This window comes from Lonchura striata, chromosome 2 (genome assembly GCF_050655825.1).
Source record: "Lonchura striata isolate lonStrDom1 chromosome 2, ASM5065582v1, whole genome shotgun sequence".
Lineage (NCBI taxonomy): Eukaryota > Metazoa > Chordata > Aves > Passeriformes > Estrildidae > Lonchura > Lonchura striata.
The window spans coordinates 56,030,767-56,045,337 of record NC_140704.1 but is presented as its reverse complement, the minus strand read 5'-3'; the positions used below and the strand labels follow the sequence as shown (position 1 = coordinate 56,045,337).

Below are 14,571 nucleotides of genomic sequence, written 5' to 3'. Positions count from 1 at the left end.
GTTACTCTTCTAATGAGTAGATTGAGATGCTGGTTTAGAAAGACTAGGAGGTGGATGATGGACTACTAGAACTCCTTGCTCTTACAGGTCACTGTAATGGTAAATGGGGGACAATAATGGTGTTCATTTAGCACTATCACTTTATGCCACTTTCACTGTTTGTCTAATGGTGATCCAAACAAGCTAGTTTCAATTAATTTTTTCTTTTGTGCTCTAAAATCTTTTTGAGTCAGATTTTTGAGAGATTTTCCCTACCAAGTCATATGAAGACTGTTCAGTCATAAGCTTCAGATCATTTAGATATTCTGCCAAATATTTAACCCCTTCCAACCCTTCTTAGCCTCACTTTAAATTCTCCAAATATAACCTCTTTGCCTTCCTTATTTCCTTTATATATTTGACAAGTGTTGGAAGTCTACTAAGATTTTGTACTTCATGGTTACCTCAGCAAATATGGTGGGCCTGTAAGAAGTACAGAAAAAAAATCCAGAAGTTATTGGGGTTTTTTTGCTCAGTTTCCATGGAAACAAATACAAAAATAAATCATCCGTTTTGTGCTTCCTTTCTCCTGACTTCTTCCCACTACCAGGGAAATCATATTAATTTTACCCCTCTTAGTTCTGTTTTTTGGTACTCTTCTTTGTCTAATGCCTGAGGTAATTTTGTGGACTTTGCCTGGGGAGCTTGGCTACAGAGCATCTTTGAGTGATGCAGAAGTGCACTCACTGCAGGGATGAGTAAGGACAGGGACTGCAATTCTGCAGGAGCATCTTATGTCAGAGGACTTGGAACTGATTTGTGAGGAGAGAAAGCAGAAAATATATCAGAAAAAAGTGAGTATACATTAGCAGGATATACAGAAATATTATGTTACAAGTACTACTGGACTGGAAATACACCTGGGAGAGAGTAGTTCTATCATGTAAGAAGCAAAACAGAAAAACTCTCTGCTTGAATCATTGTACAATACATTGCCTTGTACAAAAATATATACTGTACAAAAAGATCAGTTTTGCAATTATTTTCTTCAGAATAATGAGAGTTAACATTGTTCTTCATGTCTTCTATCACTGTTTCTGTGTTTATATATTTGTAGGCAACTGTATGCCATGACATATGCCCTAAATGGTTACTGTTAAAATGCTATTTATGCTATCTGATAAAGTAGCTACATAAAATGCTATCAAATATATCTTATAAAACACCTTGATAAAAAGCTGTGGAATGTACCTCATACAGTGATGATACAATGCTATGAAATTTACCTCATAAAGTCCTAGAAATGTACATCTAGGGCACTGATCAAACTGTGAAGCAAATTAATTTGAATGGGATCTAGTCTTGCAGTACTCAAATATATTTACTTAGAAACTAGTGGAATTCTGATCTCTCAGTTGGAAGAGAAAGAGTAAGGACAGCTCAAAGTCACTGGTTTGAGCACATTAAGAAAAGAAAAAGCATGACAGGCTGCTTGTCTAGGAGTGAACTGGACCAGGAACTATAAATAGATAGGCAAAGTCAGACAACACTATAAAACACATTGTTCTTGTGACAATATAAATCAGTTCCTCAGACTGATGTAAATGCAGTTTATCCTGTCCAGGCAGGAGGAGAATAAACTTAAAAATACCAGTGTGTATCAGCACATCATGGTTGTTTCATATGGAGAAAAAACACAGATTAGCCTCTTATATTTTATTATTCATATTACACACAAACAGTAAAAACTAGGATTAACTTAACAGAAAGGACACTATCCAGTGTCTGTGTTTTGTAGCTTCCTTAGAGTCTGTTTTCAGAATCTGAAGTCAAGAAAAAAATTAGGACTTCTGAGAGATCTCATTGTCAGAATGATAATGGTTTTGTCTGTGGGTTTTATTATTTCTCTGTGCACTGCTCACAGTAAAGTACAGCTTTCTGATTGCATTCCCAGTCAGCATTTATCCTTGCTTCTTTTTCTGTAGAAATAAGCATCTCCCTGAGGTCCAAATTGATTGCTGTCTTCCAAGGAATTTTCTCTCCCTTGCTCTTGTTCCAGAACTGCCAGGTATCCTAGGTGTCACTCCTGTATACTGTTCCATTCTAAGTGCCTTCATTATTCCAGCAGTGACTTACAGAAGTTTTCTAAATATTTTTATCTCCCTGGAAATAAAGGTGACCCAGGATCTCTGCTGATCCCCAAGGAGTTGCGTGATGCATGGCATAAAGCTCAATATCACCACTTGTACTGGGAACAACTTCTCTGTTCACTTGATTTGAGCTAAATCAGGGTTGAAGCATTTATGAGCAGCAAGTGGTTAATAAGTAATGAGAGAACTACATCTTCAGGATTAGTGTCAGCAATACAACAGATTGACCACAATAATACATGTTTAGGAGGTGTTTGTAAAAGACCTACAGAATGGTAAAGTGTAAATTTTCCCCAAACTGTAACATGCAGAGAGCACTGCAGACATGACCCCTGTGGTGGATATTAAACATTAACAGGCCTTAATGTTAGTTCCTGTCATGGGTCTGTGTATGGCCACTGGAATGCTGAACACCTTGTTGGAGCACACAGGCCTGTAACGAGAGCTTCCCATGCTAGTGCTTTGCTATGTGCTTATTATAATCACATAGGAATATGTAAGCTCTTATATTATTTAAGCCTGGTAGTCAAAGTAAGCACATTTCTTAACTGTCTGCATTAACCCTTTAACTACCCTTGAGCCAAAAGACTTTTAGTTTAAAAGCCCAACCTAGTCAGATTCCTCAAGCTTTGAAGATGCAGGAAAAAGTATGGCTTTGCAGTATTTTATACCAGAGGCAAAAAGACTATAATATGTAGAGAACTAGGAAGCTTAAAGGCAATATCCTGAAATACATCAAGTCAAATACCAAGAATGCATTTACATAATACTTAGATTTAATTTGATGATTACCTGTGTTATCTTAGGAAGGCTTATACATTTTGTTTTCTGTTCATTGAATTTACTGTTTCAAAAGGAACAGCTTTGGGAAAGCTGGAGAATTAAATCCCTTTATCTGTCCACTGAATTAGTTCAACTGTGGGGACAGTTGTACTTATCTGTTGGACTAAACCAAGAGCTATTCAAAAGAGAAGGTGCTTCTGTCTGCTGAGACCACTGACAAGAATGCCAACAGGGATACAACTTTCTTAGCCAGTAACTTCAAAGTGAGCTGTGCTTTCATTTCAGCACAAGTTAAGGATGTATAGCCAGCAATTTTGCAAAAATCTGTGCCTTGGCATTACTTTAAAGTATCTACTGCCAAATGTTGTCAACAGCAAAAAGGTTATAATGTGTAAGGGGTTCTTTAAGCAATAAAGCAATGTTTCTGGCACAACTTCCTACCCATAAATCAGAAAAAAAAGCCCTGCTTGCTTCCCTTGAGGGTCCTTGTGAGGCTAGATTTCTAAACTCAGAAATGCTAAATCTATGTACAACACTAAAAATCAACTGTCTGTCAGAAAAAAAAACAGAATAGACTTGTGCAAGCTCATAAACTACATCAAACTGTCATCTGAAGATGAGGGAACATATGATAACAAAGAAATGTGTGCATGATTTGTGGCAATATGATGTGGAATTGCAGGTCTGCTAAAAGAATAGATGACATAGATTTAAGGCTGTCCACTTTGAATGAAAGATCAGATGATACCAGGCAATGAAATACATCTGTGTAGTTAATTTCCTTAGTGGATGAAGCTCTCAACAATGCTACTGCACCCACACTCTTCTTTCTTATTTGTTGTTTCTCTGACAATGGACTGTGGAAAGGCTTTTGTGCTTGAAATCTTACATTTTTTTTTTCCCCCAACTATATCGGTGTGTCTATGTAAAAAATTCTTATCTCCCCAGCAACCTTGTCCTTTGTATCACCATACTTAAATAATCTATCAGCAATTTTTTGCCTGACAACATTGTGCCAGGCAAAAAATTGAAGAAAATCTATGCTGTGAAATCTATGCCGATTCTCTGGATATAGCGGTGATCTTATTCTGTGTGAGGATGTAAATTTCATTATTCGTTATTGTAAATGTTATCAACATCAGTCACTGAAAAACCTGCTTTCTCCATGGTCAAACTTTTTGCCTCAGTGTCTTCTCAAATGACATGAAATTTAGATCAGACCATACGCACAAGCTCTGTGCTTGCAGTCTCAAGAGATGATCTATGTATGCGAAAAAATCCAAGAGATGAGATGCATAAGCAGGAGAGCAACAGTATATGCATACATGAGATGCTTTAAAAGTGCCAAATGAATATATATATAAATACAGTAAATTTTTACACATTAAAATGCATTTCAAGCTATGAAACGGTGATCCAAGTGAATACCGTACCTGAAAAAAATTAATAGCGCATTGAAAGAGATGCAGTTATGCTGTTAGTTTTAATGTGTTTCTACATGACAAAAAGTCATAAATATTAATGTCTAACGAAATTATATTCTGTTAAAAAGTATCAGAATATGTTTGACACATGGAAGAATGGGAACAAAAAGGAAACTGTAAGAATTCACATTGCTTAATGTATGACTAATCATCATTTATCCTTTTATTTTTAATAACTCACAAATTCAGTATCATACAACTTTTCATTAATTTAATTTAAAAATTTTAAAAGAAAGATTTTTAGATTAATGTGTCAATCTTAGATGAATAGAGAATGGCAAAGTATATTTTCTTGGCCTACTATCTTAAGAAACCGCCTGGAGTCTAAATGGCCTTCTCCTTGACTGCTATGTCAGCAGTATATGTATGATTCTGGAACTCTAACACAAATTTGTAAGTGTAATGAAAGCAAATTTAACAGAATATAGCCTAAAAATCTCTACTCTGGTAGACCAAACGTATAAACATAAGCACACTGATTTCTGAAAATGGCAGAAGCTGAAATTTAAGTATGTGATAAAAACCAGTTTGTTGCTGTCAAAGACTTCATTCAGGTTTCTGGATAAGTTTACTGGATATTACTTAGATATATTCATTTATATAAAATCTAGTATCAAATTGGATCATAGCTTGTCTTATCTGAGAGTGAAGCCTATGTTTGGCCACTGTATTCCCAGGAAGATTTACTTATAGGTTAAACTGTACTCACTTGTCATTGACTCACGTGAATCAAAACTCACTGCAACACTTCAGTACAACAAAAAAAGTTAATGACTTTTCAATTTGCTATGGGGCTCAGTCAGTAGTAGGTAATAAAAAGAACGCACATAAAAATAATTATGTTGATTTTGGGCAAAATACTAAAGTGTCATCTATGAAATGTGGCTCTTGTCAAAGAAGCTATGCAATCTGTTTTACTCAAATAGGGTATCAGAATGTAAACAGTAAAGCTGAGAAAGCTACCAAGAATGGAACACTGCTTAAATAACATGAAAACCATTATATTTTTTGAGAACAAATTTTATTTCACTTCTACACCTGCTGTGGTAAATAGGATTCCTGTGTTGTTTTTACAGGTGTTGGAAATGTAGGCGTGCAGATTCCATAAGAACTCTCCCCAAGTTGCCCATCTTGTGCCACATCACACACACCCATCCAAGCTGAGTGCCACATGACACTGGGCATTAGGTGTCTGCATGGCTCCTCTGTTATGCATCTCGAACTTCAGCATCATGTAATGCTTATGTGGCCTTCTGTACTCCTGCTTTCATTCCTGGAGTTAAAGGACAGGGTAGAATTCGACTTATCATGCAGGGAAAACTGTTGGATAGACAAAAGCAGAGCCAAGGCATTAGTAAACTCTACCAGATTATGAAATAGTAAAAGCTGAAATAATTATGAATTGTGGTTGATACTGTGAGAAGCAATTAAGAAAATCAAAGCTGCCCTTAATCCATTAAATTTAGTCACCCTGATATCAAATATACAGCAATAAGCAAAAAGGAGTGGTCTGTGCATCCTAGTTTGGAATGGTAGAGGCTAACAGAAAATACACAACATTAGATTTGTCCAAGTATTTGTGATCCCCAAATACCTGAAAGCATTTAATCCCAGTCTGAATGAAAGGTGGATCATGTTACATCACAGCCAGTCCGTGTTGTGAAGGATCCATCCTATTTTTCTGCACCTCAAACATTCTAATCACCCAAAATTTCATCACTGTTGTTCTTCTAAAGCCATGACAAGACTGCCAGAATTAGGAGGAAAAAGTGAGTTTCTCCTTCCAGAGAGAGAGATTTGGAAAGAAAAAGCACAAGATATTGTTAAAAAAGAAGATGTCAGTGCTGTGCAAAGAAAATCACTTAAAAGAAAATCATCTGCCTGAAACATACAGGAAGCTGAATGATTCTGAAACCTATAAGTTTTGCTAATTTTGGGGGAAATATCACTTTTATTTTTATTTTCATTTAAAGGAAATAAATCTAATATGGTCATCTAATATTTGAGTGAGGAATCCTGTTCAAAGAATTATGAACTTCCTTAGAAGTCACTATGAATATAAAATTGAAGATCTGAATATACAGAATATACATATTTGGGTACCAAATATGTATAATAAAATTAATTTTATATATATACATAAATTTTTATCAAGAAAGAACAGATGGCTAGGCCAAAACATGACATTGTCTCTGGGAAAGCAGAATATGTTCAGGGATCTAATAAAGGTGTTAGCAATAGTCCCTCTATAGAGTCATTAATGGTATTATAATTTTTACAATACCCATGTTCACTCAAATAAATAACAAACTAATGGATGTGGTGACTAATTTTTTGTAAAGCACTGAGCTGTAACATTAACTTCTAAAATCAAATATTAATCCAGATTTTCATCATGTATCCATTATTAAAACATTAAAACATTATTAGAATGCTTTGTATGCATTTTTTCTTTACCTTTTTTTTTGCTTAAATCTGGAACTCTTGCCCTGCTCTTTCAGAGTAAGTGTCTGTACAAGTGGTTTAAGTGCCTTTTGTCTTTTTTTATGTCTTTTCTTTACAAGTACCACTTGTGTTCTTTACTCTGTTTTACTCTGCAAGTTTCTCATACATCACCCCTTGTCTCCACCTTTTTCTTCTACATTTCCTTGATCCTCTATTAACTTCTTTCAGGGCTAAGTCCTGATTATGGAGTGAATCGATGCTTGCTTGTGTCAGAAATTGAGGCTGCAGATATGTCCAAGCCTCGATTTTCATTACCTACAGTTTTTAAGGCACACCTGTTTTTGTAGGCAGTGCAAGTGGGAAGCAGAATACACAGATTTACATCCACTAGCCTTAGGCACTCCAGGCTAATAATGGAATACCCTACTGGATGTGAAACAATGGCAGATAACCTTCAATATGTGCTCAGAGGAGAGGCTGATGAGCTTTTTCGTTAGGCTGCTGTGGGAATTTGCACTACAGTCCTGACTCTAGTGGTGGACATACTTTATTTTAATGGAAAGAAAAGTTATGTTGGAAGAATGAGGCTTCAGTTGCTGCATGCTCTGCAAAACATAGCAAATCATATACATTCAATTTGGCAGTGAGATGGAAGGTAAATAAAGAATGGCCAAAGGAGGGGGTTTGGCTAGTCAGGAGGCATGTAACAGAGAAACAGCTAGGCCAACTCCATTCTGTTGTTTTTATTAATTATTCTATCCCTGCTCACAACCAAAAGAATAGTGTATTTTTGAATAAAGTAACACTTTAAACACCAGACTGTTAACTGCATTTTAGTAGAAAACTCTTCCTTTCAACCCCCCATCCCCCTAAAATCCCATTTCTATTGCAGCTTGCAGAGACTAACAAATATCAGCAGTCAGTGCCTCATCTTTCACAGCTGTGCAGGGGAAAGAATTGATGCACAGCTGTGCCTGATCAGATATACTTAGGGAAATCAGGCCCCTCTATAAAATGCTCTCTCAGGAAAGGAATAGGAAAATGAAATATTTTTGTTTATGAAGAGTCTTTTCTCTGGTAAGTTGTGATTTTTTTGTTTGTTTTTACAAGTGTTTCTGTGGTGATATTGTTAGGATTTCTTGGTGTTTTTTTGTTTTTTTTTTTTGATCAGGTGATATTTATTGCCTGTCTTAATGAGGAAGCCTATATTTCTGTTTTCAGTTTAAAATTTGGTTCAGTTGCAGAAAGTAGTGAAGGACAATGCATATTTGTGGTAGTCTGTTTTATTGGGATTTTTTTCATTGGTCAGCAAAGGAGGCTAATAATATTACTTGTCATTAAAAGGCTCAAAATCTGTTTGTAGTCTGGTAGGTTAATTACTGAATGCAATTATGTGGTCCAAATAGTTCTGGTGAAAAAAGGTGTTACTTGATTAAAAAAAAATTACTTGCTTTAAGGAGATGTGTAAGTTAAGTTTTTTGCTGGAAAAGAAGGTTATTTTATATTCAAAGATATCAAAGATCTTGCCTATAAGATCTAGGGAAGTAGAAAAGGAAACTTGGCTTTTGCACAAGGTTGAACTTGTATCCTATGGGTCTCCTTGATCTCCTGAAAGATGAGATGATGGATGTTTGAATTTCCTTTTAAGAACTACCAACTTGCTGTGAAGTCTAATTTTTCCAGAAATGATTGTGTAAAATAGGAGATATTTTCTAATATGATTGTTTGTCATATTGAAGCCCTTTTGATTGAAATTTACCTGTATGACAGTTATGGAAACTCTTTTGATGTTTTTTTCTGGCACTGTTTAGTGTTATTATAAATTTTGAGGTTGGAGTACTAAAAGTGCAAGAAATGTTTGCTGATTTATACAACCAAATTCCTTAAATTATTCAAAAAGTAGAGAGAAAGTATTTTGGAAGAAACCATTTTCTTTCACTTATTACACAGTGTTTTTAGATAGTTGGTTTTCTCTATATTAAATTCTATGATGTATGTGCTAGAATTTCTAAGGGAAGGGTAGATAGTCTTATCACATATTATCACTGACTGACTTACTGACTTTTTTTTTCCCAAGAACTTGGGAGTTTGTTTTGGTTGGATTTTTTAATGGATTTTTTTGGCTTTTAAAAACATATCTAGTTATCTAAAAGGAATTAAACTTTTAGATCCTTTTCAGTATTTCCCTAGGCTTGGTTGTATGTATAACTGAAAAAATCCATGTTTAGTCTTCTCTGTGTGCTGAGGAGATTAACCTCCTTGGTAAAAGGAGATAAAGCAGGGGTCTAAGGAGCTGGGAAGATTGCTTATATACAGTTATAGCTATTTCTTTTAGTAAACGTGTTTGAAGCTACACCTCAGTTTTATAGTGTAGTGGGACATCCTTTTTCCTTTTTTTTTTTTTTTTTTTTTTTTTTGCTTAATCTTTTTCTAGAGATGTATGAGATGTGTTGTCTTCCCATGTTGCTGTGGACTCCTTCAGCTGTGGAGTATTATCTGCCCTAAATAGATCTTTTGCCTAGAAACCCCTTTAAACTCAGGTAATATAGCAGAAAACCTAAATTTCATCTGACATTAGTGTGATCATGTCTGCCCTGTACTTACACAAGAAAACTGAAAAAGGGTAGTAACTAAAATATGTAATGTCTGTTGTATTTGTACTTTCAATGGATTCTTCCTCACTGTGTGAGTAAATTGTAATACCTGTACATTTAATCACCATCCACTTCCAATACTCTTGTTGAAGCACTATATTCCTATCTTTGATTTGTGTTGTGTGAGATAGCAGTTATTTTCCATTATATTTTTTTTTTAAAAAGTGGTACTGTTCACTTCCTTCTGACACTCAAGATATTTATGCTTTGCACTTTTTCCCTTGAATCAGAAAAGGCATGAAGATGTATTTTTAGCTGTTTAGAGGGCAAGGTGGGAAATAATTGAAACAGTGCAAGGATTCTTCCTGCCTCAGCATTTCCCTTATGTGACCTTTAAAAAGGAAGAGTTCTCCTTTGCTATAGAACCCTGCCTAGAAACTGTTATAGAATGACAGGACACAATTATTGCCTAACACAGTCTGTGACTTCAACGTAATCACTAAAAAACCCCCCACTGTTTTACAGGACCATGGTGGAAAATATTTTTTATGTAGTCTTTTGTGTGTTCTCTAAATGAACTGCTTAGTATGTTCATTGGAATAAGCTGTCTAAAGTTTTCTTTCTGTTTGTTAATCAGCTTTTACATATTAATTTAGCACTTACAGGAGCTTAACAAGTCTTCTTGTATTGTTTTCTGGGGTATGCAAGGAGTGATTTTAATGTCTTGATGTATTTTGACTCTGAAGTGCCGATATCTTCAGCAGAGAGGCTTTTGCTGGTTAAACTGTAATATTTCTGCTTTGTAGATAGGAAAAAAAAACCAGTAAGTATGAAGGCCAGAAACTTAAGGAGTTTGATTGAAAATTCAGCTGAAAGCAAGCATGGATACTCTGTTATAAGCACAGCTAGACTGGATGCCTTTCAGAATCTTTTGTAATGCAGTTTTATGGTGCTTTTAGCAATGCCATAACTTCTACTGTTAAGTCTGGAACATGGTTTAGACTATCCAGGTTGCAATCTCTCTTGGTAGGTAAATAGATGGCTTATTTTCTGACAATGTTAATGTCACTGCATAATACATTTTTTTTAATGAGGTGTGTGGTTTTGTGCTTTAGTTTTTTTTTTGTTGTTGTTTTTTGTGGGGTTTTTTTGTGGTTTTTAGTTTGGTTGGTTGGTTTTTTTGTGGTTTTTTTTGTTTGGTTGGTTGGTTTTTTTGGTTTTTTTTCCCGCAGTGTGTTAGACCTGTACGGAGTACAAGCAACTCTTGGGAAGATTGGCTTATGTGGTGAAGATCTACAGTCTAAAGTTTTGTTAGTTTATTAGTTTTATGCTACTGAAACTTGAACAACAGTATTAGGATTTATTATCATATTAATAAATTTAAATTTCTGTCTTAGTTATAACTGCTTGTTGAAGTTCCTCTAGATTTGGGCCTAACTAATACACTGAAAGTGGAGATGAGTGAGCTTAATATCTGAGTTTCTTGAATAGTTTTTTCAGTACTTGAGAATTGAGCTTAAATATATTTTTGTGAAAGAAGTTTAATCCACCATTTTTTTAAATATAATTTTCATATTTAGTTGTTTCTTTAAGACTTCAGTTCCTGTTTACTTATTTCAGTAAATAGTAGTTTGTGAAAAGTGTTATGAAATTACTGGCTATGCTACTTTGCAGTCTGTATAGCAAGCTGCAAATTTTAGAATTTTTTTTATCCCTACTGCTGGACTATCTGAAAGGGTGTCTTGGTACTAATACTAAACCTTTCAGAAAATATGGCTTTAGTAATTTCCTCTTCATCACTGCTTTAATTTGATTTGGGTTGATACCTTTTTTTCCCTTTAACATACTGCATTAGGGATTTTCTTGGAAGTATTTTTATCTGTTTAATGTGGGTCTTGAAGCAGGGATGAAAACTTATCTCTTTCAAGGCAGTCATAGCAACACATCAAAAACAGCAGTGAAGGGAAGCACTCTAATGTTTTTTTCTCTGTATAACCCATATGCTATCAAAAGGCATTTGAAGTATATGTGCTAACCTATGGAAACTAACATTTTCTCAATATTGACAGAGCTTTCCAGCTGTGATTAATGCAAAAGCCTGACTATTCTTACACAGTGCTAGCTATGATGGCAAACTATTTGGGGGGAAATCCCTTCTTATGTAGAAATAAATATGACGTCTGGCACTACAGGTCCCATGGTATTAGTAGGATTCAAGCTCTTTACTATGGCAGCAATAAAGCTGTTGAGGTACAGTTTTCCAGGGCCTCTGTAGCCCTGTTTTTCTTTCTTTTCTGTCATGTTAATCCCAGACTGCTGGTCTTGTGCTAGTGTTGTTGTGGCAGATTCATGAGGCAAGTGACAGCCACTGATAAAAAATTCCTCTTTCCCCCTCTCTAGTTTTTTTTTGTGTTTCATAGACTTGATTTTGTACTATTTAGTGCATATGAGACTGGACTATTAAAAATTAATTACTCAAAACATTTGCCCATTTGTGACGGTGTCAGGATATTATGCTGAGGCTAGCAGGAGGTGAGTTTTTGGATGTGTAATGACCAGTCTGCCTAAGACAGAGGATGAGGCTGCAGGCCAGGCTTTGAGGCATTTCAGAGGCAAATTCTGCAAGGTAAGATGTTTCCTCTTATCGTGTCAGTTGCCCTCCCTTCATGGGCTTTTTGACCTTGCACTTGTACAACTTTTCTCAGGTTTATTTTAAATGTGTGGTTTTCTTTTCATTGATCCCTTTTCCTTTAACACAAACATGCTCTTGTTTTTTGCTAGTTTACAGCATTTTAAAAGGCAATAAACTAGTTATAGTAGTTTTTAGAGTATAAAAGAATGATCAACATTACTAGTCATTGAGGTTAGTTGGGCAAATGAGAACAAAGGAGTTAAAAGTATTTAGACATAGGGGTTATCCAAGTTTGCTATGTGTATATTCAGGGAAATAATGACTTCTTGAGAGAGTATCGGAAGAAAATACTAACCAGAATATGAAGCACAGAAAATTTAATTATTGGTTAATGATCTCCAATTGGAAGAAGAGCTGGAAGATCTACTGATGAGGTAGAGTTGTGATTTCAAGGATTCTCTTGAGAAGAAATATGGGAAGTTTGAAAGCGATATAAGAAAGACAGCCTCCATGATCTGTAGTGTGTTGCATAACTAAACAGTATGTAAAGCATAGGAGATAATTTTCTAAAATACTACACATTTTAGGGAAAAAAAATCCTCATTAACATTTTAGGATTTCTTGGAAACTGTGGCACATATGTACAGGCATAGATGAGGCATCTTGCAACAGACCTCTGGAAATAGCCCTACAGTATTGGTTAATAAATACTGCATACTAATTTGATTGATAGTCCATTGATATCTTCATTAGCACTTTATTTACAGATAGGGAGACCAATAATTTTTTTCACAATTAAAAAAAAATAGTAGATCACATACCTGTAATTGGCTGCTATTGAAATTAAATTGATATTGATATTAAATGCACAGTGTTTTCCTATGCATCTACTAGATTTTTTTCCCTCCCCTTACAGTGATTTTTACTCCAAGCTCTTCTTCCTACATATTCACCTGAAACTATGGAGCAAAACATTTCTGCTGAAGAGAGACAGCATGCATTAAGCTATTATTATTAGTCAGATTTAGAGGCTGGAGGTAGATGCCTAGAAAGACAAAAATTAATTCTTGTCATGACTATTTTGTCATCAAGAAATCTTATTGGTTTTACTTCTCAGTCTCCAGGGAGAAAGGAATGCTAGTTTAAAAGACAGCTTTTAGCACATAGGTTAATACACTACACCGCTTCAATTGGAAGATTTTATATATATATATATATATAAAAGTATAAATACTTTTTAAATTGAACATTAAAAAAAATCACTGAATCCAATAAGGAACTGCTTCAGGTGGCTCCCATAAGGGGAGTAATACAGCTTCAAACTACTCCAAAAAGGAAAAGAGACTGATTAATATAGAACATTATATATATTTTTATATAGGCTAGTTGGCATATATTATCTAAACCCTCTGTTCTTCTGGAAATCTCATCATTAAGGAAATAGTAAATATTTGAAGATGCTTTAGGGTCTGTGTTTAGGTAGGTATCTCCACTTCTCTAAGCAGCTCTTTGTATTATGGTGTCCCTAAGCAGTTAAAACGTATTGTTCAGGAAAGTGGATTTCTCTTAGTCTGCTCTATCATCTCTCCTAAAATGACTGTGCTGACTTCCTTTAGTATTAATCAATAGGTATCCTATAGAGCTGTAAAGGGCTACCTTTTTGCTAGGTGAAATGTTGTTAGAATTAAATATACTTCTTGTCAGCACTTGTAGGTCAGGATTTTCTTCCTCTGCACTGAAGATGAAAAATAAATTTAAAATTGAGATTCTCTTAATGTGGTATAGTAGGTTTGCATTTCTGACCTCTCTTTCCTTGCTTAAATTTTTATTAATACCTTTATAAAACATCTGAATCTTAGGCTATATAAAGGACTTCATTTAGTCATCTGGGTAATGCCAAACTTTTATTGACATCTGAATTTTTTTCAGTATTTTTGCTTTGAGAAGTATTTTTTGGGGATTTTTTGCTTATCCCTATATTGGTAAATTAAATAAGTCTATGGGTATGTCACAAGTACAACAGTACTATGTTAACTAGCCTTAATGCCAGAACACAAGTATCCTAGTCTTCAAAAATATAATTGCTGTTTCTAAATTGGCATTTGGGAGTAGTTTCTGAACATTTCCAATTCCTGAAATGTGCCCAAGGATAGTTTGGGAGAGCACTGTTTAATCCAGGCCAAAAACCATGCCAGACAGGACTGTTGTAACAATTAAAAGGACAGATAATTGAATTCCAATGCTGTGGAACACTTCCTAGTACTTCTAATGAAATAGTACATGCCTAGCCAACATAAGCTAAAAAGTGTTTTGGTTTCATACAATTCAATGTGCCAGTTAACTTCAGAATTGGCACTTATGGGGGCATACACAAACTGCTTTAATAAGGAAACGTAATGACTTTAAGCTGTAGACAAAATAAGTGACACAGCTTTGAACAGTGTAGTGGCAAATCAACTCATGATTTTGTAAAATGATATGTTTTTTTGTTTTCATTTGTCTTT

At 35.0% G+C, this 14,571-nt stretch overlaps 1 protein-coding gene across 1 annotated transcript in view; it reads left to right on the top strand.

Annotated features, from left to right (window-relative positions):
• Positions 1-582: 582 nt before the first annotated feature.
• The window catches only part of CDH12 (cadherin 12), a 626,739-nt gene continuing 612,750 nt past the window's right edge, over positions 583-14,571 (top strand). Inside the window, exon 1 of the mRNA XM_085570925.1 lies at positions 583-833. The gene's annotated coding sequence lies outside the window, so the exon portion shown is untranslated. The remainder of the gene's footprint in view (positions 834-14,571) is intronic.